Source organism: Carcharhinus amblyrhynchos, chromosome 8, assembly GCF_965287045.1.
Source record: "Carcharhinus amblyrhynchos chromosome 8, sCarAmb.v2.hapA, whole genome shotgun sequence".
Classification (NCBI taxonomy): Eukaryota; Metazoa; Chordata; class Chondrichthyes; order Carcharhiniformes; family Carcharhinidae; genus Carcharhinus; species Carcharhinus amblyrhynchos.
Window position 1 is genome coordinate 13,930,789 of NC_137331.1, and position 26,661 is coordinate 13,957,449.

The window sequence follows — 26,661 nt, forward strand, 5'->3', positions numbered from 1 at the left end:
CTCATTATTGCTTCGGAGATTATCACAGCTCCATAGCTGAGAAGAAAAAGATGTACAGGAAGAAACTTGACAGGTTTAGTTTATAGTGGCACAGAGGTTTCTTACATTTTAACCACGATGACCCCATTATCCACTGGGAGTCTAAACCAGGTCAATTTTTTTTCTTGGTTACATTCAAAAGTAAGTTCTTAAAAAATTCATAAAGCCATATGAAAGCACTGATGGGAACCTAAAAATGATGATTGGCTTTTGCTCTAACTTATCTATTACTTGTGCAATAGTAATGAGTAATGTCAGGAATGTGGAGCCACTCACTTTTGCTGGCTCTTTTAATATATGCTGTGAAATTGCTGCAGAGAGGATTTAGCTTTCATTCACTTCTTGGCTGAAAAATTGACAATTGAGCTTGTTTTTGTAGGGTTTCAAGCAAAGAGCAATGGGCATAGAATCCCTTCAGTGAAGAAGGAGGCCATTCAGCCCATTGAGCTTGTACTGACTCTCCTAAAGAGCCTACCTTATCCCCATGCATCTACCGTGGCTTATCCACCTAACCTACACATTTTTGGATTGTGAGACGATACTGCAACACCTGACAAGAGGAGAATGTGCAAACTCCACGCAGTCACCTAAGGCTGGAATCAAACCTGGGTCCCTGACACTGTAAGGCAGCAGTGCTAACTACAGCGCCATCATGCTAATAGAGGTGACAGGGGTGTCACCTACTGGCTGGTGAGCCAGTTAGGGCTTTGTGCTACTCTTTTAGGGAAGGCTTGCCATATTAGGTGGCATCGGGCACTTAACTGGACAGCATATACTATTTAATTGGGCAACTTGTATTGCATCTCTGATAATGCTCTTGTGAAGTTTTTTAAAAGAAACATGTTTTCAAAGTATCAAGATCTGGGTAGGGTTTGGGTGATTTTCTAAATGATCTTAGATGGCAACCTGGTTGGAGGAGTTTATCTTCTCCTGCTGATACAACATCCATCTGCAGCCCAGCTTGGCCGCTGGATCCCACACCAAAGGTGGGAGAGGGGTTTGTGGGCTGGAGTCGGCAGCAAGGGTAAGTGTTGGCTCTCAGTGCCCCCAGCCTCCCTACTCCTGATACTGAATCCTTCAAAAAGACTCTGTTTGATTTGAATGAGATAGGCTCCCGCTGTCCCTCACACAGGTTTGGTTGTTGTGCTTCCCGGCTGCTCTCTACCCTCCACTGTGTTAAAACCAGTAGTGGCGGGATGAACCCCTGGAGTGGGCATTAATTGCCCCTCAAGAGTCTTAATTGACAGCAGGGCAGGAAAACTGCCCATGAATAATCGGGTTGCAAGTGAGTAGGTGGCAGGGTCCCCATCTTCCACCCTGAGGCTTGTCCGAATACCCTCTGGCACAGCTTGTCACCCAGGGGCATTAAATTCCACTTAATGTTAGCAGACACCAGTACATGAAGGTCAATGCACTTCTGCTTATCATTTAGCCACCCTTATGGGGTTGGTGCATGCCTTCTTAAATTGCTGCAGTCCGTGTGACGAGGGTACTCCAACATCACTTTAAGTTCAAAGATTTTGATTCAACAATGATGAAAGAACATTGGACTTTATCAAGTCAGGATGGTGTGTGGCTTAGGGGTAATGGTGAAGGTTGTAAGCTTGGGAAGTGCAGCCGAAGAAGACCTTAGGAGTTCTATTGGATCTCATAAGTAGGTTCCATTTCACTCAACAATTATGGACATAATGGATGTTTAACGTTGTGGATGAAATGCCAATAATGCTTTTTTTTTGCATGGCATCAAATTTCTTGTGATAGTATAACATACTTGCCAAGAGATGTGGAAAATATTTCATTAAACTCCTGTCTTGTACCTTGTAGGTGGTGTTAAGCATTTGGCGAGCCAGAAGATGAGACTCTTGCTAGAGAGTGCACTGTTTCATTATCTGAAGAATTGCAATGGACCCTGAACATTGTGTAATCATTCACAAACGCCCCAGTTTCTGACTTTATGATGAGGGAAGGTCACTAGTGAAGTAGCTGAAGATGGTTGGGCTAAGGACACCACCCTGTGTGACTCTTACAGTGATGTCCTCCATTTGAGATGAACTATAGAACCACAATCTTTCTTGATTCTGGAATGACTCCAACCAGTGCAGCATGTTCTCCTTGATTCTCTTTGGGCTGCCTTTTACAGCTCCACTGGGCGTGTTACCAGCAGCGTGGAGCACATAAAATGTGCCTTGTGGTTAGCCCATTACTTCCTACTCAACACGGTCAGATAATGCGGTAATCAGACAGGCACTAAAATTAGCAGCTCATCCCATTTTTTTAATAAAAATTAACAGGCAATTGAGGTTGCTAATATTACACTGCGCATGCAATAAAACGTTTCGTGTGGGTGGTATTGGTTAGCCCAGTTTTTTTACCCAGACTGGTTAAAAGGCAGAAAGGAAAGGGAGGCTAAGTCCTTTGGAGGATGCTCTGTATGTAGCAGGGCATCCTTGTCTATGAAGGAATTTCAATGGTATATGAGTCAAACATTTTCTTCACACCAAAGGCAGTTACACACACCTCCAGATTTTAGCTCTATTATCTAAGTTCGGACCAATAACTTAATGAGATTTGTAGACAAGTAGTTCTGCCAGGATCCAAAAAAGGCAATGGTGAGCAGGCTACTTGTTGCTTGATACAAGTAATGATGACAGCTTCTATCCCATTGTTAATGTTTGGGAGAAGTCTGGTGTGATGGTAATTGATTGATTGGATTTATATTGCCTTTTCTGCAAGTGTTACACCTACTTAACTTTGCACATTTCCAGGTAGATGCTTTATGCATTGCACTGCAGTATCCGACACGTCTGCAGTGACAGAATAGATATTGCATCATTTGGCTCCAAATCACTGAAATCTGTCTGAAATGGGTAACGTTTTTAATGCCTCCCTCATAATTGACTTGGCTGAGGGAGAGCAGTTAGGAAAATACTGTCAGGAAGGTTCAGTGGTAGGGAAAATGTACAGCCAGTCCTGCTACTGTATCCCTCTTTAGCTCCAATGTTCCAGATTAGAAAGTTGGTGTTTAGCACAGAAGCTTTGTGCAATTTCTTGAAGGAAAACCTCTCAGACACTCTTAAACTTTAGTAGCTGTTAAAATGAGCACAAATGTCAATTTTATGTCTGCATCCATCAGACTGGCAGTGAGTGGCCACTTTGCTGTCCACAGATGTATGAAAGAGATGACAGATGCATTATTAGTTGGACCTTCAACATATTCCAGAAACTAAAGTGCTGAAAACCCTCGATAGAAGACACAGCATCCATTAAAATAAAAGCAAACAGATTGATGCTTTGTTTATGGATTGTCATCAGAACTGGAAAATATTAAAAATGAGCAGCATTGAAAAGGGAAAGAAACAAAAAGAGAATAGGGAGGAAAATGTACGCACAGGGAAGAAGCTTTGCATGTTTGTCTTCCTCTCCATTCACTTTGTCCTGCTCCTCTTTAAATGTTTGGCTGTTACACCTTTAGTGTTAATGAAGCGGTTACAGCTGAAACATTAGGAGGAATTTTACTGGTTTACTGGGGACAAGTGAGAAGAGACTCCAATCCACGTCAGGTTTGACTGAGGGTATGTTAATTGCAGGCAACCAACTTGTGATCTGGAGGTCAAATGGTCACTAAAATATTTTAACAACATTTCTGTTAAACATCTCTGTTTAACAACATTTTAATTTTTATCATACGCTGGCTATCCCTAATTAACTCAAACCTCTCCAGCATCTATTGAATTGTTTCTAAGTATATATTCAAGGTAGTTTACTAAGGGTTCTTGGGAAACTGGAATGACTCTCTTATTCTCAGGTAACCTTGGGTGCCTCAACTGTTCAGTTCATCGGTGGCTTCCGGCTAACAAGGGATATCTGTTGAAGGCATGGCTTATGACACATGTCCAGAACCCAATCACTGTATAATCAACACCATTACTCCATCAGTGGAGCTATCAAACATGACTCTGTTCGAAACAGACTACGCATTATGTATTTCTTGATCACTCTGGGGAAGTCCTTCAGTTTGCATCTATTAAATTTCTTATGTATCAGTCATGTCCTGTGCCTTGCACAACAAGTGGGGAGATGAACTGGAGATTGGTGCATGAGCACTCACCATCCTCGGATGAAGAGGAGCAGCACCTGGCACAGGCAGTCCATGTTGAGGCACCTCAAACATCAACAGGTAAATCTCCACGTCAGACCAAAATCCCCCAGGATATCCAAATCCCCTACCATTTCCAAATCACAGGCAATCTCTAAATTCTGTGCCATATAAGGCATTCAGTATGCTTGGTTTCATTAGTCAGAACACTGAATACAGGAGTTGGGATGTCTTGTTGAAGTTGTACCAGACTTTGGTAAGGCCACACTTGGAATGCTGTGTGCAATTCTGGTCACTCTATTATAGAAAGGATATTATTAAACTAGAAAGAGTGCAGAAAAGATTGACTAAGGTGCTACCCAGACTTGATGGTTTGACTTATAAGGAGAGGCTGGATAGACTGGAACATTTTTCCTCTGGAGTGTAAAAGCTGAGGGATGATCTTATAGAGGTCTGTAAAATAATGAGGGGCATAGATCAACTCGATAGTTAATATCTTTTCCCAAAAGTAGGGAAGTCTAAAACTCGAGGGCATAGGTTTAAGGTGAGAGGGGAGAGATACAAAAGGCCCAGGGAGCAATATTTTCACACAGAAGGGTAGTGGGTGTCTGGAACAAACTGCCAGAGGTAGTAGTAGAGGCACGTATAATTTTGTCTTTTAAAAAGCACTTAGGTTGTTACATGGGTGAGATGGGTAGAGAGGAATATGGGCCAAATGTGGGCGATTGGGATTAGTTTAGGAGATTAAAAAAAGGAGTGTCATGGACAAGTGGGCTGAAGGACCTGTTTCCGTGCTGTAAACCTCTGACTCTATATCCAAATCCCACACAATATCCCAAATTTCTTGGGGGTGGTGATGGCATAATGGTATTGTCGCTAATCCAGAGACCCAGGGTAATGCTCTTGGGACCTGGGTTCAAATCCCATTATGGCAGGTGATGAAATTTGAATTCAATAAAAATCTGGAATTAAAAGTCTCATGATCACCATAAAATCATTGTTGTAAAAACCAATGCGGTTCACTAAACATCCTTTAGAAAAGGAAATCTGCCATCCTCACCTGGTTTTACAGGAGATCTACAGCAATGTGGTTGACCCTTAAATGGCCTAGCAAGCCACTCAGTTCAAAGGCAGTTAACACCCCCATTTCATGAATGAATAAAAAAAATCCAAATCCCTTACAATATGTGAATGCCCGCTCTCTCTCCCCAGTGATGACAAATTCCCTGAATATCCAAATACCCCATAATATCCAAAGCACTTGGAATATCCATACCCTATGCAATTATCAATTCCCTGTGACTCCAAACCTCCTTCCGATATTCAAATCCACTGTGATTCCAAAAGATGTGTGGTTTAGGTTGATTGGCCATGCTAAGTTGACCGTTAGCGCCAGGGGGTCTAGCTAGGGTAAATGCATGGGGTTGTGGGGATAGGGCCTGATTCTATGATTGTTGTTGGTGCAGGCTCGATGAGTCGAATAGCCCCCTTATGCACTGCAGGGATTCCACTTCTAAGTGTCCAAGTGATTTCCACATTTCCTCTGCAATTTTCATCCTTCCACCTTCATCTGTGATGGCAGAGACCACTTGCAACAGGCAGCCATCAATCTGATAAACCTCAGGTCTATGTTTCTGCATCCATTTATAACTAACTCAAGTGAATATTCTCAGTCATAGATTCATAGAATCCCTACAGTGCAGAAGGAGGCCATTTGGCCCAATGAGTCTGCACCGACCAGAATTCCACCCTGACCCTATCCTGTAACCCCACAGATTTCACCTTGCTAATCTCCCTGACACTAAGGGACAATTTTAGCGTGGCCCATTAAACTAACCCGCACACCCAGGTTCAATTCCAGCCTTGGGTCACTGTCTGTGCAGAGTTTGCACGTTCTCCCCATGTCTGCATGGGTTTCGTCCCACACGCACACTTTTGGAGTGTGGGACGAAACCCATGCAGACATGGGGAGAACATGCAAACTCCACACAGACAGTGACCCAAGGCTGGAACTGAACCCAGGTCCCTGGCACTGTGAGGCAGCAGTGCTAACGACTAACCATGTTACTCCTGAGGAGTGGTTCATCCAGTTTTTTATTCATTCAGATACTGCTGGGATCACAGTGTGTGATAAAATGAAACAGTTGTGGTGGTTATTAGGATGGCAGCCATTGGGCAGGAGTGTTGTCGAACAAAGAGACCTAAGAGTGTAGGTGTATAGTTCCTTGAAAGTGGCATCACAGGTAGACGGGGTGGTAAAGAAGGCATTTGGCACACTTGCCTTTATTATTGAGAGGATTGAGTACAGGAGTTGGGACATTAAGTTACAACTGGACAAAGCATTGGTAGTATTGCATAGAATTGGTAGTATTGCAAACATTTGGAGTACTGCATACAATTCTGATTGCACTGATATAGGAAGGATGTCATATTGGAAATGGGTGCAAAAAAGATATACAAGGATGTTACTGGGACTGGAAAGTTTGAGCTACAAGGAGAGGCTGGATAGGCTGGGACTTCTTTCCCTGGAGCATAGGAGAATTAGCGGTGACCCCTTTGAGGTTTATGTAATCATGAGGGGCATAGATAAGGTGGGCAGCCAAGGTCTTTTACCCAAGATGGAGGAGTCCAAAACTAGAGGGCATAGGTTAAAGGTGAGAGGAGTAAAGATTTACAAGGGACATGAGGGACCTGCAACTTTTCCACACATGGTCTTGCGTATATGGAATGAGCTGCCAGCGGACATGGTGGACTGGGTACAGTTACAATATTTAAAAGATATTTGGACAGGTACATAGATAAGAAAGGTTTGGAGGGATATGGACCAAATACAAGCAAATGAGACACTTTCAGTTTATGAAACCTGATTGGCATGGCCAAGTTGGGACAGAGGGCCTGTTTCTGTGCTGTATATCTGAATGATAGGAATAACATTATGCCTGAGGTTACGCACTAGTCAGTGATAATAGAGTGCAGCCACTTTTTTGTTGATACAGAATTGAGAATCTTGACCAATGGGCCATAGATTTGGCAGCAAATGTGAAAAACCGATACCTGGCTTCTCATTTGTAAATCTTCCCCCACACCTTTCCCTCCTCTGATTAAATAGTGAGAATATTGAGAAATTTTCTGCTTACCCTGTGGATGTTATGCGACTCACTGAATGTTTGCAGCATTTTCACTCTTTGTTTGTTTCCCCTCATCTGCAGATTGTTTTTATTATTTTCATCTTCATCATATTCAGAACTGACAGCAGCAGCTGTGTGCAAAGACTATACAGTCTGAGTAACCTGCTAGCTTTCTAAGAATATAACAGGCATTTGGATCTGACCATGTGGCTATTTGGGCAGCTATCCATTATGCTATAGCCTATGTCAATCAAAAAGGATTTTACACTCTCAATCTGCAGCGGCTTTGTGACCACCAGCATTGAATCAGCAGGTGAATACCTTGCTCTCCAAAAGCACCCAGGCTGCTTTTATTTTACACTAATCAACTATGTCCTCCTTATTCACTAGGTCAGAACGAATAGAAAGATGGGTCCTGGGAGATCAATGCTACCTACTGCATCAATCGCAAGTGACTTATTGCACCAACACGTTCCCAACAAAAAAGACAACAAGACACCTTCTAACATCAAAATTGTACAAATCTTTCAGATATTTTCATAGGTCAAGAGGCGTATTGTAGATAAGCCACTGTCTTCCACATAGAAAGATTCTTTATCATTTCATGAATGTTGCACACTTTATTGTGCTGGAGATCTCACTGATATAGTCCTGTCATTCTGTTATAGGGGAGTAAATGTGCTGACTAGTTCCAGGATTTCATCCACAGGTTACTGAGGCCATATTTCACAATTTGCCTGTGTCAGAGTCGATTTTTTTGAGTGACTGTATCTTACTCACATCAGGAGGAATTTTCACAGGGATGGAACTAGATAGAGGCAGGACTGGGGAGGTGGGGGGTGCAGGGTAGATCCGAAAGGTCACTTTGTGATCGACAGTTCAACATATTATCAATTCCAGGTGAGCTTGCTGGAGGTGGGTGAGCAAAAGAAGCAGGTACCCTCCCAGCAGTGTTGGGTCCAATTAATGGCAATTCTCCGCTCACTTGGGTCCAGATTGGAGACACCACTCGGATCGTAACGGCAACCGATGAACCCACTGGAAGATGGCCAATGAAAGTTTCTTTATTATCCATCCCCTGAAGCTGTATCTGCCAAAGGGCCATAACTGTGCCCTCCACAGGCCATCCTGTGCCCCCTTTTCTAAATGATGACCTGGTAGCTGTGGCCTCAAACAAATTTTAATCATTTCACACATCCTCTGAGGGCAGCTCCACCTTGAGTCAAGTTCTCCTGTCTGTCTATCTCTCCCGGCTGGGTTGCTGGCAGATCATCGCTATTGGCCCTTGATTCTTATTCTTAAATAAGTATTGAGCCAGCTGAGAACCAGTTTCTCCCAGCATTCTTAATTGGAAAGTGGACCCAGAAATGGCCTCTTAATAACAATCTATTATTTTAGAGAGATTTTCAGCTGTTTCAATTTAACTTATATTGTGCATTTTAAAAATGCTCTCTGTTAATTGTGTAGCTAAATCTGAATCTGTCAGGAGACAATTTCATTATATGATAATCAGGCGTGTCATTTAACAACACTGAGAGTTGGCATCTTTGACCAGGAATTTTGGGTGGTGAATTACTAGAATGTAAACCCAATGATTTTAGAACATAGAACATAGAACACTACAACACAAACAGGCCCTTCGGCCCACAAGTTGCACCAATTATATCCATACCTACCAGGCCATAGAACTATCTATAACTCTCAATCCCATTAAATCCTATGTACTCATCATTTTGAAATTATTTAACTCCCAACAGGGGGGTGCTGTGCACACAGAACTAGGAGAATCTGTCGCATGGATTAACTTGCTAAACACAATGGCCACGGGAAATTTGTGAGGTTGGGAACTCACTTCAGCAGGGAGAAGATGCTGCTTAAGTGAAGAAGCAACAGTAAATCATTAAATATAAATCAGAGCGTTTAATAAGATCAATTCAAATGGATTAAAATTAACAATGAAGAGAATACCAACACAAAATGTGTCCAAATTGCAGTCAATAAAAATCTGTTATACGTAGATAATAATGGATAGGGATAAGGGAGACCAAACTAAAAAATTATACATATATACAAAACAATAGGCTTTAATGCTAAAAGACAGAAAAGTTAAAATCTGTTGCCTGTAGGGAACAGTGCAGAAGGAGGCCATTTGGCCCATTGAGCCTGCACCAACAACAATCTCACCATTTACTAATCAAACTTATTAATAAACTTAATAAATTAATAAGCCTGCTGCAGTTGTAAATAGGGGCCGAAGGGCCTGTTCTGCGCTTCTATGTTCTATGTTCTATGTTCACCAAGGCCCTATCCCCGTAACCCCATGTATTTGCTCTTCTAATCCCTTGACACTAAGTGGAAATTTAGCACAGCCAATCAATCTAACCCACACATCTTTGGACTGTGGGAGGAAACCGGAGCACCTGCAGGAAACCCATACAGACATGGGGAGAATGTGCAAACTCCACAGTGACCTGAAGCAGGGATTGAACCTGGGTTCCCGGCACTGTGAGACAGCAGTGTTAGCTACTCTGCCACTCTGCCGCTCATTTTAAGGAAGAAGGAAACAGATAATGATACAGGAAAGAAAATAATTGGTGTCATGATGGCAGAGTCACAGCAGCTCAGGAAGAAAGTAAAGAATAGGATCTCAAAAAACAGTATTCCCTGGATTAGTTCCAGTGCCATGAGCTTGTAAATATAGGAAGAGGTGATTGTGACAGGTTTACATGTACCTTGATAAATGGGCACAGTAAGAGACCTCATAACACCAGGTAAAAGTCCAACAGGTTTATTTGGAATCACGAGCTTTCGGAGCACTGTTCCTTCATCAGGTGGGTGGAGAAGTGAGTTTCACAAACACAGCATATATAGGACAAGGCACAATTACAAGATAATGGTTGGAATGTGAGTCTTTACAGGTACAAACAGTGCGAGTGGAGAGAGGGTTAACCACAGGTAAAGAGGTGTGAATTGTCTCAAGCCAGAAGATTTTGCAAGTCCAGGTCAGATGTGGGGGTTACATGTTGTGTGACATGAACACAAGATCCCTGTTGAAGCTGTCCTCGTGCATGCGGAATGTCTTCATCAATGACACGTTGAAGTCTCCGAAGAAGTTGTCATAGGGAACTTCTTCCCGGTGTTCAGTACTTCTGAAGGGAAGTACTGAACACCGAATGGTGCTCTGTCAGCTCATGTCCTGTTTTTGTCTTCTGAGGAGGTCAGTGCAGTTTTCCACTGTGGGAAACCAAGCAGAAACTGATAGCCAAGTTCCATATGCGTGTTGAAGGGGCAGCGCTCTGAAAGCTCATGATTGCAAATCAACCTGTTGGACTTTAACCTGGTGTTGTGAGACTTCTTACTGTGCCCACCCCAGTCCAACGCTGGCATCTCCACATCTTAGATATACGGAAGGAAGTCTTCAGAGTCACAACTGTAGGCAGCAGTACATTTGGGCAGGAAAGATGGGTTGTCTCTTAAACAGGTCCCATATATTTGTGGGGAAGTTAACTAATGATGTGACTAAGGGTTGGCACCAAGATGCCACGTTAGAGAGGAGATTTATTCCCACTTGGAAATAAGTGGATGTATTAGCGAGAGGCAACATGGTTTTGTGAAGGGGAGGTCATGTCTAACTTGATTCAGTTTTTTGGGAAGTAACAAAGATGATTGATTAGGATAGGGCAGTGGATGTTGTCTACATGGACTTTGACAAGATCGCTCATGGCAGACTGGTGCAGAAGATGAACTCGCATGGGATCAGATGTGAGCTACCAAGGTGGATACAGAACTGGCTCAGTCAAAGAAGACAGAGGGTAACAGTGGAAGGGACGCATTTCTGAATGGAGGGCTGTGAAAAGTGGTGTTCTTCAGAAATCAGTGCTGGAACCTTTGCTGTCAGTAATGCATATAAAGGATTTGGAGGAAAATATGACTGGTTTGATTAGTAAGTTTGCGACAACACAAAAATTGGCAGATTTGTGGATAGTGATAAGGACCATACAGCAGGATATAGATCGGTTGGAAACTTGGGCGGAGAGATGGCAGATGGAGTTTAATCTGGACAAATGTGAGGTAATGCATTTTGGAAAGTCTAATACTGAATGGATATATACAGTAAATGGCAGAACCCTTAGGTGTATTGATAGGCAAAGAAATCTGGGTGTACAGGTACACAGGTCACAGAAAGTGGCAAAGCAGATGAAGAAGGTAGTGAAGAAGGCACATGGCATGTTTGCCTTCATCAGCTGGGGCTTTGAGTTTAAAAATTGGCAAGTTATGTTGCAGCTTTATAGAACCTTAATTAGGCTGCACTTGGAATATAGTGTTCAGTTCTGATCGCCACACTACCAGAAGGATTTGGAGGCTTTGGAGAGGGTACAGAAAAAATTTGCCAGGATGTTGCCTGGTACAGAGGGCATTAGCTATGAGGAGAGGTTGGAGAAACTTGGTTTGTTCTCACTGGAACGATGGAGGTTGAGGGGAGACCTGATAGAAGTCTACAAGATTATGAAAGGCAAGGACGAAGTGGATAGCTTTCTCCAAGGGAGGAAGAGTCAATTATTAGGAGGCATAGGTTTAGGGTGAGAGTGGCAAGGTTTAGAGGAGATATACAAGGCAGGTTTTTTTACACACAGGATGGTGGTTGCCTGAAACTCATTGCCGGGGGAGGTAGTGGAAGCAGAAACGATATTGACCTTTAAGGGGCATCTTGACGAATACATGAATAGAATGGGAAAAGAGGAATATGGTCCCCAGAAGGTAGGGACTTTTAGTTCAGTCGGGCAGCATGATCCGTGCAGGCTTGGAGGGCTGAAGGGCCTGTGCTATAATTTTCTTTGTTATTTGTCTTTATAATACAAACTTAGTGCAATGGACACGGTGAGGAAGGAATTCCTGAAATTGATACAAGAGCTTTTTTTTGATCAGTGCATTTTCTACCTAAAGTGGCAGGAAACAATGCTGGGCCTAGTTCTAGGCAGTGAACTGAGAAAATTTCACCAAACGAGGTTTATTTAAGAATATAGTTAACATGTATAGTAAGAAAATTAGCAAGAACTTTTATTAATTACAAGCAAGAAACAATCATGGTAATGTGTAACCCTTAGCAAATAAATCTACAATGTTCGAATCAAAGCAATCCCATTGACAAAAGACCCTTTTCATGGGATTAACACAGTGAGTTGAGAAACAGGGAGAGAGTGCCGATAAACACGTGGCTGCAGGGGTGGTGTAGGAGGGAGGGTTTCAGTTACATGGGGAAGTAGGACCTGTACAAACAGGATGGTTTGCACCTGAATCAGAGGGACACCAATATCCCGGGAGGGAAATTTTCTACGGCTCTTCGGGGGGTTTAAACTAATTTGTCAGGGGGATGTGAAGACGAGCTGTAGTCCAGAAGCCAGTGTTGAGTGTAGTGAGGTACTAAGGAGGGTACCAAGGTCGCGGGAGGGTGTGGGATAGAGGAATATTTGGCCGATTGGATAAGTAACTGGCTGTCTCATAGAAGACAGAGGGTGGTGGTGGATGGAAAATTTTCAGACTGGCCCTTCTAAAACTAAAAAAAAACTGCAGCTCCAAACTGAAACTGAATATCAATCACTGTTACCTGCCACAGTTTTCCTTCACCTCACAATAAAACAAAACTTAAAGCTACGCTAACATCACACTCTGTGATATCTATGGCTAAGGCTCATGACACCAGGGCCCAGTCACCACGGACATGTTGCAGGCACAGGTGGACATTGCTGTTACGCTCCAGAGCTTTGTCCAGTCACAAGAGGACGGCTGATGGGTCTGAGAGATTGGCTGATTCAATGAGGGACATGTCCCACTCACTGAGGACTGTGGATCAGGGCATTGGCAATACCACTCAGAAAATGGTGGGCCACCTAGACTGGTATCACCTGATGACATTGAGATTTCTGAAGCTCATTCCAGCCTCCCCTCCGTTCCATGAGTGACCTGGGGACCAACGAGCAATCCGAAGGAGGAGGAAGCACTGGAGTCCATCCGAGGGCCTTCCACCGGGAAAATTGAAGCCTGAAGCCCTTCTGAGCCCCCCTTGCTCCTGACACCAGCGCAACTCCTGGGAAGCGGCCATCGTACAGTGACACGGCATCACCTGTGACACTCAAAAGTTGGCTGAGGCTCTCCAGAGGACACCTGCCAAGGGCATCACAGGACATGGAGTGCCGCAAGCCACATCCAATTTTGACGTTAATCGGAGGGCCTGATTATTTGGCATGGGCTCAGTTGCACTTCTTTAGTTAGGGGGAAGGTGGGGGTGGACAAAATGTAAAGTATCACTATTAAACCACATTTCACATCCAGACTGAGTTGTCTCTCACTCTCTCTGCTTCTCCTTAGCAGTTGGGGTAGGGAGGTGAGATGGGTGTGCACTCTATCTCCACACTGAGGCCATTGATCTTCCCATAGGCCCTACAGCCTCACCATGCTAGTGACTGCTTCTTTCCCTGAGCCTTAATGAAGTTTAGTGCCGGGGGGGGAATCACTGAATTATTGAGGATGATATAGAGGTGATAGAAAGATGAGGATTAGCACAAACGTGAGAGCCACAGTTGCTTTCTGAGGTGAGGAAGGAAGCCTGGTGGAACTCTGAGTAAACATCATGCTACCTTCTTCCAGGCAAGTAGCCAGACTCCAAATAGCTACATTGTGACCCAGCACATAAGGATCCCCATAAGGACACCCACAGAACCCCTGCTCCCTCTCAGGAGTTGATACTATAACCCTGTACTACTCTGGGAGTTGCCAGGACGGACATATGGACAGGTCCTAAACACTCATTTCAGGTGTAGCAACACTTCACGTGCACCTCCTTCAATCTGCTCTACTGCATTCACTGCTTCCAATGCAGTCTACTCTATGTCAGAGAGACCAAAGGCAGACCGTGTAACCGCTTTGTTGAACATCTTCGGTACATTTGCAAGCAGGACTTGGACTTCCCTGTCACTTCAACACACCACTTGTTCTCCTGGCCTTTTGCAATGATTCTAATGAACTACAACGTATCCTCATCTACATTCCAATATGTCCCATACCACCACCCCACCCCTGCACCTTCCCGCTCCCCACCGTAGTATAAATCTCTGCTTTTTCTCTTTTCTCTCAGCTCCGATGAAGGGTCATTGATGTACAAGATGTGCAAGTTAGGTTGATTGGTAATGCTAAATTGCCGGGAAACTACATGAGGTTACAGGGATAGTGCCTGAGTGAGATTGTTGTCAGAAGCTTGAATGGCCTCCTTCTGCACTGTAGGTATAATTATAAATTAGCACAGCCCTTACAGACCTATTGATCACTGAGGTCTGGATAGATGTTGGCAAGCATGGAAATCAGGTTCCTCTGCTGTGTCCCATTTGTTCACCTCTTTCTCCCCTTTTTCTGTCTCTCCAACACACTCTGAGGAAGAGTCACTTTATCCTCCTTATCTAGCTCCAGGCTTTGTTGACTAGACATGCTGTGGAACCTGCAGCAGATGATCACAATATGGGACAGTTAGGCCGGAGCCTACTGGTCATGGTGATGAAAGAGCATCATCAACATGCTTAATGATCTGCTCAAAACAGCCTCATGTCAGTAGGTGGCTCTGGTTGTACTGCTTCCCTGATTCCCATTCTGGGCACCAAATGGGCTGCCTCCTCAGGGATAACTCTTACCCTCCAGCTGCCACCCACAGAGTCTGGATATTGATCTGAAGATGTGTTAACACCTGGGACTCTCACAGGATGAAAGTAATCTTGAACCGCAAGAGGTGCTTCATGTGGTTACAGACCAGCTGTGCATTCAATGAGTGGTAACCTTTTCTGTTGAAGAATCTGGTTAACGCTTCTGTCGATGTCCTGATGGCTACCTGGGTGCAATGATTGCACTGTATATTGTCAGTTAGGAGATCAAATCCCAGGCTGTATAATAGATTTTACCAAGTGTCCACTCTCCTGTGTCAAATTTTTCACACTCAAAGGCTGAAAGACTGAAATATTTGATATTTATCATATCCAAATTGAAATTCTAAACCAGAAGGTTATGGGTCATGTCCTGCTCCAGTTATTTGGATCATTTCAGTGTAACAGAGGGACTTCTGCATTATCAGAGATGCTGCAATTTGGATGAAATATTAATTCAGGATTCTGCAAAATTTGAAAAAAAGTAGGGGAGCTTTCCCAATGCTCTGACCAATACTTATTCTATAATCAATAACTTAAAAGGATTATTTGGTCATTTATCTCTTGCTGTATGTGGACCTTGCAGTGAGCAAATCTCTGTTATTCTGTCTAATGATATGTGTCGATGAGAGTTTTTCTTTCTTCACCTTCAATTAAAATTACAATGGCCCTATTTTGTTTCCATTCCCACACATTTCGGTGGCAACTGAATAACCAACACTGAAAATGTATGTTTTGTGCATATCGGTCTTGAAGGCACTAAAATGTCCAGATATTTTGATACTGCTGATGCTGGAAATCTGAAACAAAACTTGAAAATGATTGAAACATTCCACACTTGAGCAGTTTTGAATGCTCTCCAGCATCAGAACTGGAAGATATTATAGATAAATAGCTTTTCAAAAGGAACAGAATTAGAGAAAAGAGAATTAAAACACAATTGTGCTTCCAATGAAGATCCAGAGATGAACAAATGATATAGCAGTAAGGGACGGGCAAAAATATAGCCTTGCTGGCATTTGCCATTTTGTGTGAAAAACTAATGACTAGTTTCAATGGTTTCAATCATATAGTCACTGTTTAGAATGGCCATTGCCATTTTGGGGTTGTATTTATAACCATATTATGTAATTATATATACATCCAACAGAGGGAGCAGAGCCTTGAAGCTTTTGCTATGTTCATTTTCATCAAAAACACAGGATTTTTTCATTAGTTCAAAACAGGTCCATGTATGTAGCGTTAGTTGGACTGGGCAATGCATAGCTTACAAGGTCAGAGCTCTCAACCTTAGTAGACTTGAGAAACTAAGAATAAAACATAAACAGTCATTCCAAATGTCCTAAAAAAAATCCCCTCAATAATAAACAATTGAAATGCTTAGGCTATAATAAAGGAATATGATGAATAGACAAGTGTGGATATATATCTTTGAATATAACTATTGGCAGAAAGGAATAGATTTTTTTTCAAAAATATACTTTATTTGTAAAATATCTAAAAGAACATTACAAACATTTCAAAAACACGGTGAAATATTATTCAGGCTTTTCACACGTATCATGTTGCATTCTGAGGTGTCGTCAGTACGGCCAAAGAAACACTCAGACATTTCAAAATGGTCATTACAAATACTGTAAAGGTATTTAAGTTGTCTATATAGATTAAGTTGCACTCTGAAATGTTTCCATACAATTGTGATAAATGTTAGTTTGGGCGGATTGGCCATGCTAAATGAATTGCCCTTTAGTGGCAGAGGGAATAGCGGGTTATGGGGACAGAGCCTGGGTGGGATTATTGTCAGTGTCGGCGCAAAGGGCTGAATGGTCTCGTTCTGTACCATAGGGATTCTATGATTCTATGTAATGTTCACTGTAATGTGGAGATGCCGGCGTGGGATTGGGGTAATATGTTTACTGCATACGTTCAATGTGAGTCATATGGCCTAGGAGGTTCTATATAATTTCATTTGCTTCAGTTTGCTGAAAGGTCTTAAACATTGATCTCACCCCATCGTGCCTCTGTGGTGGATGCTCCAAGCTTTAGTGCATCCCTCAGCATGTAGTCCTGGCCTTTGGAATGTGCCAGTCTACAACACTCAGTCAGGGACAACTCCTTGTGCTGGAAGACCAACAGGTTTCCGGCAGACCGAAGAGCGGCTTTCACTGAGTTGATGATCCTTGATGTTTGATTTGGTGTGCATCCCTAAGAACAGCCCAAAGTGCACAGAACGCTGTGTCACAGAGCTGCTCAGGATGAACCTTGAAAAATATCATTTATTCCTCACTGGACCATCTTTGCAAAGGCACATTCCACAAGAAGGTGGACAATTGTCTCTTCCCCACCACGGTCACCTTGAGGACAACATGCAGATGGAGTAAGAGTCTGGGATTCCAAGAAGGTTCTGACATTGAGAGCCTTTCTCACCCCCAGTCAAGCTAGATCTTGGTGCATGTTTGAAAGTTCTAGTGATGAGGCATTCTGCCAAATGGCTTTTTTTGACAGTCTGCTCAGGCAACTGTCCAATGACCATTTTGAAATGTCTGAATATTTGTTTGACTGTACTGATGACACCTCAGAATGCAACATGTCGTGTGTAGAAAACCTGAATAATATTTCACTGTGTTTTTGAAATGTTTGTAATTTTATTTAATTAAAATGTTGTATTTTAGATATTTTACAAATAAAGTATATTTCCTTTCCCTGTAAGTCCTTAAAGATACTATGTGCAGACCACTGCCTGACGGACTTGGAGTCAAAGGAGTTTCTCTGCGTAAAATTGGCCATGAGGGACATGTGGTGAAACACAGTCCAACTTCTTGGAGCATTTTGCCCAATTGGTAGAACCTCAGCATGTGGTGATACTTGGCATTTGCATACCGAGGATCTATGAACAGATTGATGCAACCAAACACAAAAATAGCCATCAGTGTTAGGGTGATGTTGGACTCGTTTTTTTCCCCCTTTTATCTGGAGGTTTGTACATCATGTCTTTGCAAACATGGTTCTCTGATGAAGTGGAAAATGGCTTGGGTGATTGCAGGAGCGGGGAATGAGTCAGATGGATTTTAATTTAAATAAATAAGAGGTGATGCATTTTGGTATGTTGAATCAGGGCAGGACTTACTCAGTTAATGGTAGGGTGTTGGGGAGAGTTGCAGAACAAAGATCTAGGGGTACAGGTTCATAGCTCCTTGAAAATGGAGTCACAGGTGGATTGAATGGTGAAGAAGGCATTCAACATGCTTGGTTTCATTGGTCAGAACATTGAATACAGGAGTTGGGATGTCTTGTTGAACTTGTACAAGACATTGGTAAGACCACAGTTGGAATATTGTGTGCAGTTCTGGTCACCCTATTAGAGAAAGGACATTATTAAACTAAGAGTGCAGAAAAGATTTACTGGGATGCTATCGGGACTTGATGGTTTGAGTTATAAAGAGAGGCTGGATAGACTGGGACTTTTTTCTCTGGAGCATAGAAGGCTGAGAGGTGATCTTATAGAGGTCTATAAAATAATGAAGGGCATATATCAGCTAGATAGTCAATAATTTGTCCCAAAGGTAGGGGAGTCGAAAACTCGAAGGCATAGGTTGAAGGTGAGACGGGAGAGATACAAAAGGGCCCAGAGGGGCAATATTTTCACATTCAGTGGTGAGTGTCTGGAATAAGCTGCCAGAGGTGGTAATAGAGGCAGGTACAATTTTTCTTTTAAAAAGCATTCACACAGTGACATGGGTAAGATGGGTATAGGGAGATATTGGCCAAATGCGGCAATTGAGACTAGGGTTTTAAAAAAAAGGGTGACATGGACAAATTGGGCCAAAGAGCCTGTTTCCATGCTGTAAACCTCTATGACTCTATGGTCTGCACTGTGTACAGCAATACCGAGAGTGTGTCACACCTCATGACTAGGTTCTTACCTACAATGGAAAAGATGTGGCACTCCCACACACCCAGTTGTTGTTTCATTATACCTGCTTGCTCCTTCTAATTTCTAACGCATGCCCAAGTCCCTCCAAACCGTATCCCCAGCACCTTCAGGACGTTTTGATTTGACGGTGAAGGGGACAAGAAATTGATCAACCCACTTCGCAAAGAATATTCTTTTGCCTTGACACTCAAGGCCAGTTTGAACTGGTTGCAGACGTTGATCAGCCTGTGCACAGACAGCGGATCTGAGTAAAGACGGTGATGGCGTCCGTGTACAGAAAGGCTGGGACCTCAGTGCCTCCGCTGCCTGGGATCACCATTCCTTTTATGCCTGAATCCTTCCTGAAGAACTCAGAAAAGTGTTGTATACAGCACATAAACCAGACAGGAGAGAGAAGTAGCCCTGCCTGACTCCAGATTAATTGCAAAGCTTTCTGATTCTCATCCCTTGATTAAAACTGTGCTGTTGATGTTTTAGTACAAGGAAGAATAGACCTGTCATACGATGTTGCCTGTGGAAACAAGAACTCCTGAGATTTACATTGTATCATTTAGTAGATAATGCAAAGAACAAAGAACAACACAGCACGGGAAACAGGCCCTTCGGCCCAACAAGCCCGCGCCGCCATTTTAACATTATGAGTGCCCTCCTCTAACTATGGCCTTTGTCTACGCCTACTGGGGAAGATTGAGGGGAGACTAATTTAGGGACAATTTGTCACACCAATCAGCCCAAGAGCACATCTTTGGGGTGTGGGAGGAAACCGGAGCACCCGGAGAAAACCCACGCAATCACGGGGAGAATGCGCAAACTCCCACAGACGCCGGCCCAAATCCATGTATCTGCACAGCAAACAGTGGTAGTCACTGAGCTGTCACGTTGCCCGTCAGATGGTCCAGTTTAAGCGTACACTAACGACATGAAGCACTAGGCAGCTCTCGAAGCAACATCCAAGAGTAGCCCTCGCACGACAAATACCTGCTATGTTTTGAGATAAAAATTATGCGTAGCTTTTCGGTTCCTTCTTCTTTCTGAAATGCATTGGTCCAAACACTTCTTCCCATAAGGGTGTGTGTTTTAAAAACACATGAAATGATAAAGCAGTGTAGGCTCCCAGAACCATGCTTTTAATGCTTCCCATTCCACACTTTAAAGACAGCCTGATACAGTGAATACTTAAAAGGCTCAGGGCTCTGACAATTCTTGGACGGCGTACAGTCTGTTTTACAGTGAATCACACTAATCTAGTTGGCTGGGTACTGTTTGTTGAGCAGGTTGGCTCTGTTGTCAATCTAGTAACTACACTGGTCTGAAGCCAGGCACTTTCCTTCATGCAGCTCAAGGATGATGCCAGTCAGGCCTTTTCCTTGGAGTCCTCTGACAGCCTGGCAGGATTCTTGGGGCAGACTTGAGAGCTATTGTGGTTGATGTGTTGCTTCCCACAGTGACTGTCCCTGTGGATCGTTTGTGTCATGATTCTTCCTTTCAGCTAGTTTGAGAGCCTTAAAATAATTATAACCATCAGTGGCGAAAACTTGTCTTTATTTTATCCATATAAAGTAAAAATATCGATATAACATATTGCTTTTATGTCAAAGCCTTTTTAAGCAAAATTGATCCAGTATTTCTTAATCCGGTGCCTTTTAATGTGTTGCTGGAAATCTAGTTATGAGCATGAATTAAAATTAAAAATGAGAATTGTAAGCTGTGGGAAAACCATATGTGCTCCATTTTCTGTTTCCGAGGTATTCTGACATATCTTAAATGCCTCTGGGTTCTCATTCCTTTACTGTAAGCATGTAGAAGATGTCTTGCTTTGTTTCAGGTAATTCATTAAAATAAATTAAAGCAAAAATGGGCAGATTGCCATTTTTCCTGTTATAATGCTGGGGGTAATTTTATGAGGCTGTTCTTCTGGCAAGGAGCCTTGCCAGATGGGAACAGGGGCCAGAGAATTGGCTCTGCCGTGTTAGAGTCCTATCTCCAATACCCACTCTCACCTAGCAAGAGCAAAGGCTTGCAAAATGGTCCCTTCAGAGCAAACACTATAGATGCTTGTTTAAATTTCACAAATTACCTTGAAATCCAAATATTATTCACCGATTATATTGTACAGCATACGAAATTTGTGATGCTGAAAGATGTTTCAAAATAATCCACATTGTATATCCTTATACCTGAAAAGATGCAGAATGGTAGCTTGACTATTTTAGTCAGACTCAATTTTGTTTAATTTTTAATTGGCAGTTTGGTTGTAATGTAGTGATCCGTTATGGCTGTGTTTAATTCAGTCTGGAAAATATGGATGGCATTTTCCAGCACCATTGTGGTAGGGGTGGGATTGAAGAAAGCAGTTCAAAGGAACATTGACTTTTGCGTGATTAGAAATCCTCCTGGCGGGAAAGGCCCCAAAATTCCTCCCTATGAATTTGAAGTGGTTAATCTAGAGACACAATGCTGAGGCAGCAGAGAAGGAGCTAAGGACATTTTTGGTCATATTGTCTTAACAATAATCCAAGTATACAGGTTGTAGTCACTAATTAAGAAATAATCTCATTGTAATTTTTATGAAATTTAGAGGCAATGGAGGTTTCATTAACAACAATGAATCCTACTGATATACTTGCATTTCTGGCAATGGCACTTTGTCTGGATGTGTTAAAGAAACTCATCATGCTTTTGGAGTAATTGGAATGCCAAAGTAGATGAGGCTAGTCTTAAGTATTCTATAATTCCTTGAAATATACTGCAACTTTGACAATTACTATACACATAATTATTTCCTTGTACTAACCTGAAGCCTCAAATCCCCACTGAATTTCATCAGAGGAAATCTGAATACCTAAGATTAACCAATTGTGGAGAAGCGCTGGCAAAATACTTACTAGAAATTACTGGACCAGCAATAGAAGATTTAGACCATCAACAAAGTGCAACACAATTTTATTTTGCTCAATTACTTGAAACTGTAACAGACATAGAGAGGTAGACACAGTCACAATCTGGTACTCTTGCTGTGTGCTTTGATGAATGCCAAGAATCAAATTCTGCATATCTGAAACATGCCGTCTGTACATCTCCCCAGAAGCTCAGCCTGCTCCTCCTTTAAACACTCTGCATGTTCTCTCTTACTGCGAACTGGAGCACACTTCTTCCTCATCTTTCCCTCTGAATCACTGGAGAGGCAAGAGTTTGTTTCTACTTGCTCGCACCTTTCTCTATTTGGCAGGAGAATGATGCGAGTGTGTCAAAGCAAGATCAGGAACCAAGAAACAGAGATTAAGGTAGATATTGTTAATGCAACAGCATCCTCCACTTGAAGATACCCTTAATTTTCTTTTCCCCAGACACCGACAAAAATATAGGGCCTTTAAAATTACCTATGAAAATGACTATGCAGTATTGAATGCATTCATGTGAAACCACTTTGCAGGGGTGGTACAGTGATTAGCACTGCTGCATCACAGTACCAGGGACCTGGGTTCGATTCCCAGCTTGGGTCACTGCTTGTGTGGAGTCTGCACGTTCTCCTCATGTCTGCATGGGTTTCTTCCAGGAACTCTGGTCTCCTCCCACAGTTGAAAAGACGTGCTGGTCACGTGCATTGGTCATGCTAAATTCTCCCTCAATGTACCCGAACAGGCATGGAGTGTGGTGACTAGGGGATTTTCACAGTAACTTCACTGCAGTGTTAAGTTGAGCCTACTTCTGACGTTAATAAATAAACTTCAAATTTAAACTTTAACCTAATTTAACAGAGCCATCTAAAATGCAACGGCCTACTAAAATAGTCAAGAAAGCAAATATTACACATTTACATAAGGAGTAGGTCATTTCGTCCCTCGAGCCTGCTCGGTTATTCACCAAGATATAGATTGGTAAGTTTGCGGACGACACAAAGTTTGGTGGATTTGCGGATAGCGATGAGTACTTTGAGAGGATACAACAGGGTATAGATCAGTTGGAGACTTGGGCGGAGAGATGGCAGATGGAGCTTAATCTGGACAAATGTGAAGTAATGCATTTTGGAAGGTCTAATACGTTTAGGAAATATACAGAAAATGGCAGAACCCTTAAGAGTATTGATAGGCAAAGGGATCTGGGAGTAGAGATACACAGGTCATTGAAAGTGGCAATGCAGGTGGAGAAGGTAGTCAAGAAGGCATACAGCACGGTTGCCTTCATCAGCCGGGATACTGAGTTTAAAAGTTGGCAAGTCATACTGTAGCTTTATAGAACTGTAATTCGGCCACACTTGGAATATAGTGTTCAATTCTGGCTAACACACTACCAGAAGGATGTGGAGGCTTTGGAGAGGGTACAGAAAAGATTGACCAAAATGTAGCCTGGTATGGAAGGCATTAGCTATGAGGAGAGGTTGTAGAAACTTGGTTTGTCCTCACTGGAACGACAGAGGTTGAGAGGCGACCTGATAGAAGTCTCCAAGATTATGAGGGGCATGGACAGAGTGGATAGTCAGAACTTTTTACCAGGGTGGAAGAGCCAATTATGAGGTTTAAGGTGTGAGGGGCAAGGTTAAAGGAGATGTACTAGGCAAGATTTTTACCCAGGTGGTGGGTGCCTGGAACTCGCTGCCAGGGGAGGTAGTGGAAGCAGATACGATATTGATTTTTAAGGGGCAACTTGACAAATCCATGAATAAGATGAGAACAGTGGGATATGGTCCCCAGAAGGGTAGGTACTTTTAGTTTAGTGGGATAGCATGGTCGGTGCAAGCTTGGAGAGCCGAAGGGTCTGTTCCTGTGCTGTAATTTTTTTTGTTCTTTGTTCTTCTTTGTTCTATGGGCTGTCCTGATTGTGGCCTCATCTCCAATTTCCTTATTGTGCAGAAAATCATTGCCTCATTTGTCCAATGCCAGTCCAACGCCGGCATCTCCACATCATTTGTCTAGCAGCAGTGGCTTCACTGGTGATTCATGTGAAGCACTTTGGGGTGTTTTGGAAAGGCTTATTAACATGTGTTCTGGATGAAAATCTTCTGTATTCTTTTCCATCCATATTAATCAGCTTGAGGATATCTTAAAGTTTTCACTTTTTGCATTTGCTGTACTAATACTTTAGAATCAAATCTGTAGAATTTGACCCATGAGCATTAGGGAGCAAATATTGGCGTGTATAGCCAAGCAAATGTTGATATATATTGCAGGAACTTGAATAAATCAGAATGTTTTCAATGAGAATGTATTCAGTTTTTATGAAAATGTAATGTAAATATTAAAGATGCAAGCATCTCCTATCTACCTAGATCAAGGACAATTACATTTTCTAGAGATGAACTAACCTGCTCAGTAAGAAAGGGCAGGTTTGGGTCAGATGCCTGTTTTATACCCTGCCCTAGTTCATGCTTCTGTGAAATCAATGGCATGTGAAATCATATGAGGTGTAAACAAGTGTGTGACCTGACCCCAATGTGTTGTTGTTGGGCAGGCTAGGCCAAAATCAGGACTAAAGGTTTTTGAGCAGACTGGAGCAATGCTGTTCTTGCATCAGTAGAGAAATGGTTCATTAATCCTTAGTGATCCCAGCATACCTTTGGGAAAAGTATCAACGTAATGTACTTAAAAAAGAGTCTTAAAATTAAGGATCATTTGAGGATAAAACTTTTTTTTACCTCTTAGCCACTCTGAAGCCTTAACACTCAATAAAAAGCTGAGAAATTGAAACTACTTAGTGAACAAGGCATGATTGTGGAACCAAGCTCTGGAGTATGAAGGTAACAATTTTTGGCTCTTGATTTTTTTTCCTGCATCAGTAGTATTGTGCTCACTGTGGGTTTAGACATTTCAAACCGATGACATTCTTTGCTAAAACATGTAGGTAGGTTATTAAAGTGAGGGCAAACACAAAGAGAAGCTAGCAATCAGTTACTTCATGAGAGAATGAGAGCCGAGGAACTGTGCATTGTGCAAGCTGAACTGAAAAGAGCATCTGGCTCCCAAGGAGTGTTTTCAGTGAAGTTCAGAATTTTACTGCAGTTGGCTTGAGATAAATGTGTGACTGAGACAAAGTTGGAATTCCAATGTACAAAATCATATCCTTTTCACACCCATCCTCTAGGTAGACGACCATCTGCCCTGCCTGTATTGAGATATATATGTGATGGAGCTGTCTTAATTATTTAGCAATATTATGTATAAAGGTTCCAGCTTGAATTTTGTCCTATTACATTTTTGAATACTTCTGTGTTTTTCTTTATTCTATCTGTTCTATTTCAATAGTTGAATGTCAAAAGATCACCAGTAAATCAATCATTCAATCTACGTATCTGTCTACCAGCAGGACTGTCTATCTGTCTGTCTGTTCACCTGCATTCAGTAAATGCACAGGACTATTGTAACATAGTGAATGGCTTTTGCACCATGGATGTGGTACATTATCTCTAGACAACATTTTGTTTATTATAACTTCATACTGTAAGAAATTTTCACAGAAAAATGTATTAGGTGGCACAGTGGTTAGCACTCTGCCTTACTGCACCTGACGAAGGGGCTAACCCCGAAAGCTTGTGAGTCTATTATCAAATAAATAGGTTGGACTAAAACCTGGTGTTGTCAGACTTTTTACTGTGTTTACTGCACCAGGACCTTGGTCTTGGGTGTGGAATTTGCACGTTCTCCCTATGTCTGTGTGGGTTTCCTTCGGGTGCTCCAGTTTCCTCCCACACTCCAAAGATGTGTGGGTTACGAATGATTGTCCATGTTAAATTGCCCCATAGCGTCAAGGGGACTAGCAAGCTAAATACTTGAAGTTAAGTGGAGGTATAGGGCCTGGGTGGGAATGCGGTCGGTGCAGACTCGATGGGCCAAATGGCCTCCTTCTGCACTGTAAGGATTCTATTCAATTTAGGCAATACATAGCATTATACTTCTGTCCTTTTCTAACAAATTATGTTCTTAAATTTGTTTTCAATGTGTAGAATAGGCTAAATACTATCATCATAGATTGTGGTGTATAAATACACTTTCAAAACCTTCAAAAATCCTTTGAAAAACTGGAATTGATTTATACATCAACTATAAAATGTGAACTGTTAGTGTGGGCATATGTGGTTGTCGTTTTGAAATATGAAAAACAACATCGATAATTCACTCTAAATTAGTGTAGCACATTTTAATGAATGAATTAATTGTACAAAGATATCTTAAACAACAACCAAAAGCATTTTAAAATGACCGAATTCATTGCCTTCAGCATCCAAAACAAAGGGAGACACTTTCTGCCAGTGGGATCTTCAGGTCCTGCCAATGGCACAATCCCGCCACCTGTTTCCTGGGTGTGGGGGGATGGATTCAATGGGAAATCTTACTGACAGAGGTGGAACCAGAAGATCACACCAATGGCCAATGATGTGCTGCCTCCCTCCACGAGAAACAAGCCATAGGGGGAGGGGGAAGGAGGATATAAAGAATCCTGCCCAAAGAGTTCATTGAATTTATTCAGTGTTTCTTTGGCTATGGCATCATCAGGAGGATCTGCTTTCACACTTTCACTTGCAGAATCATCCCTACTCAATGAATCAACTTCCTCTCCATCCATTGAATTGGATATTCTGTGTCTTTTAAATGAGCTGCTGACACTTTGTGTACTTAAACTTACCTAACGGGTGAAATCATGATCAGGAAGATAGTTCCTTTTGGCTAGGATCAAGTGTCAGATCAAATCCAAGATCAGGTGCAAATCCTTTCCTTTTCAGTCTGAAAGTAAAGTTTACTTATTAGTCACAAGTAAGGCTTACATTAACACTGCAATGAAGTTACT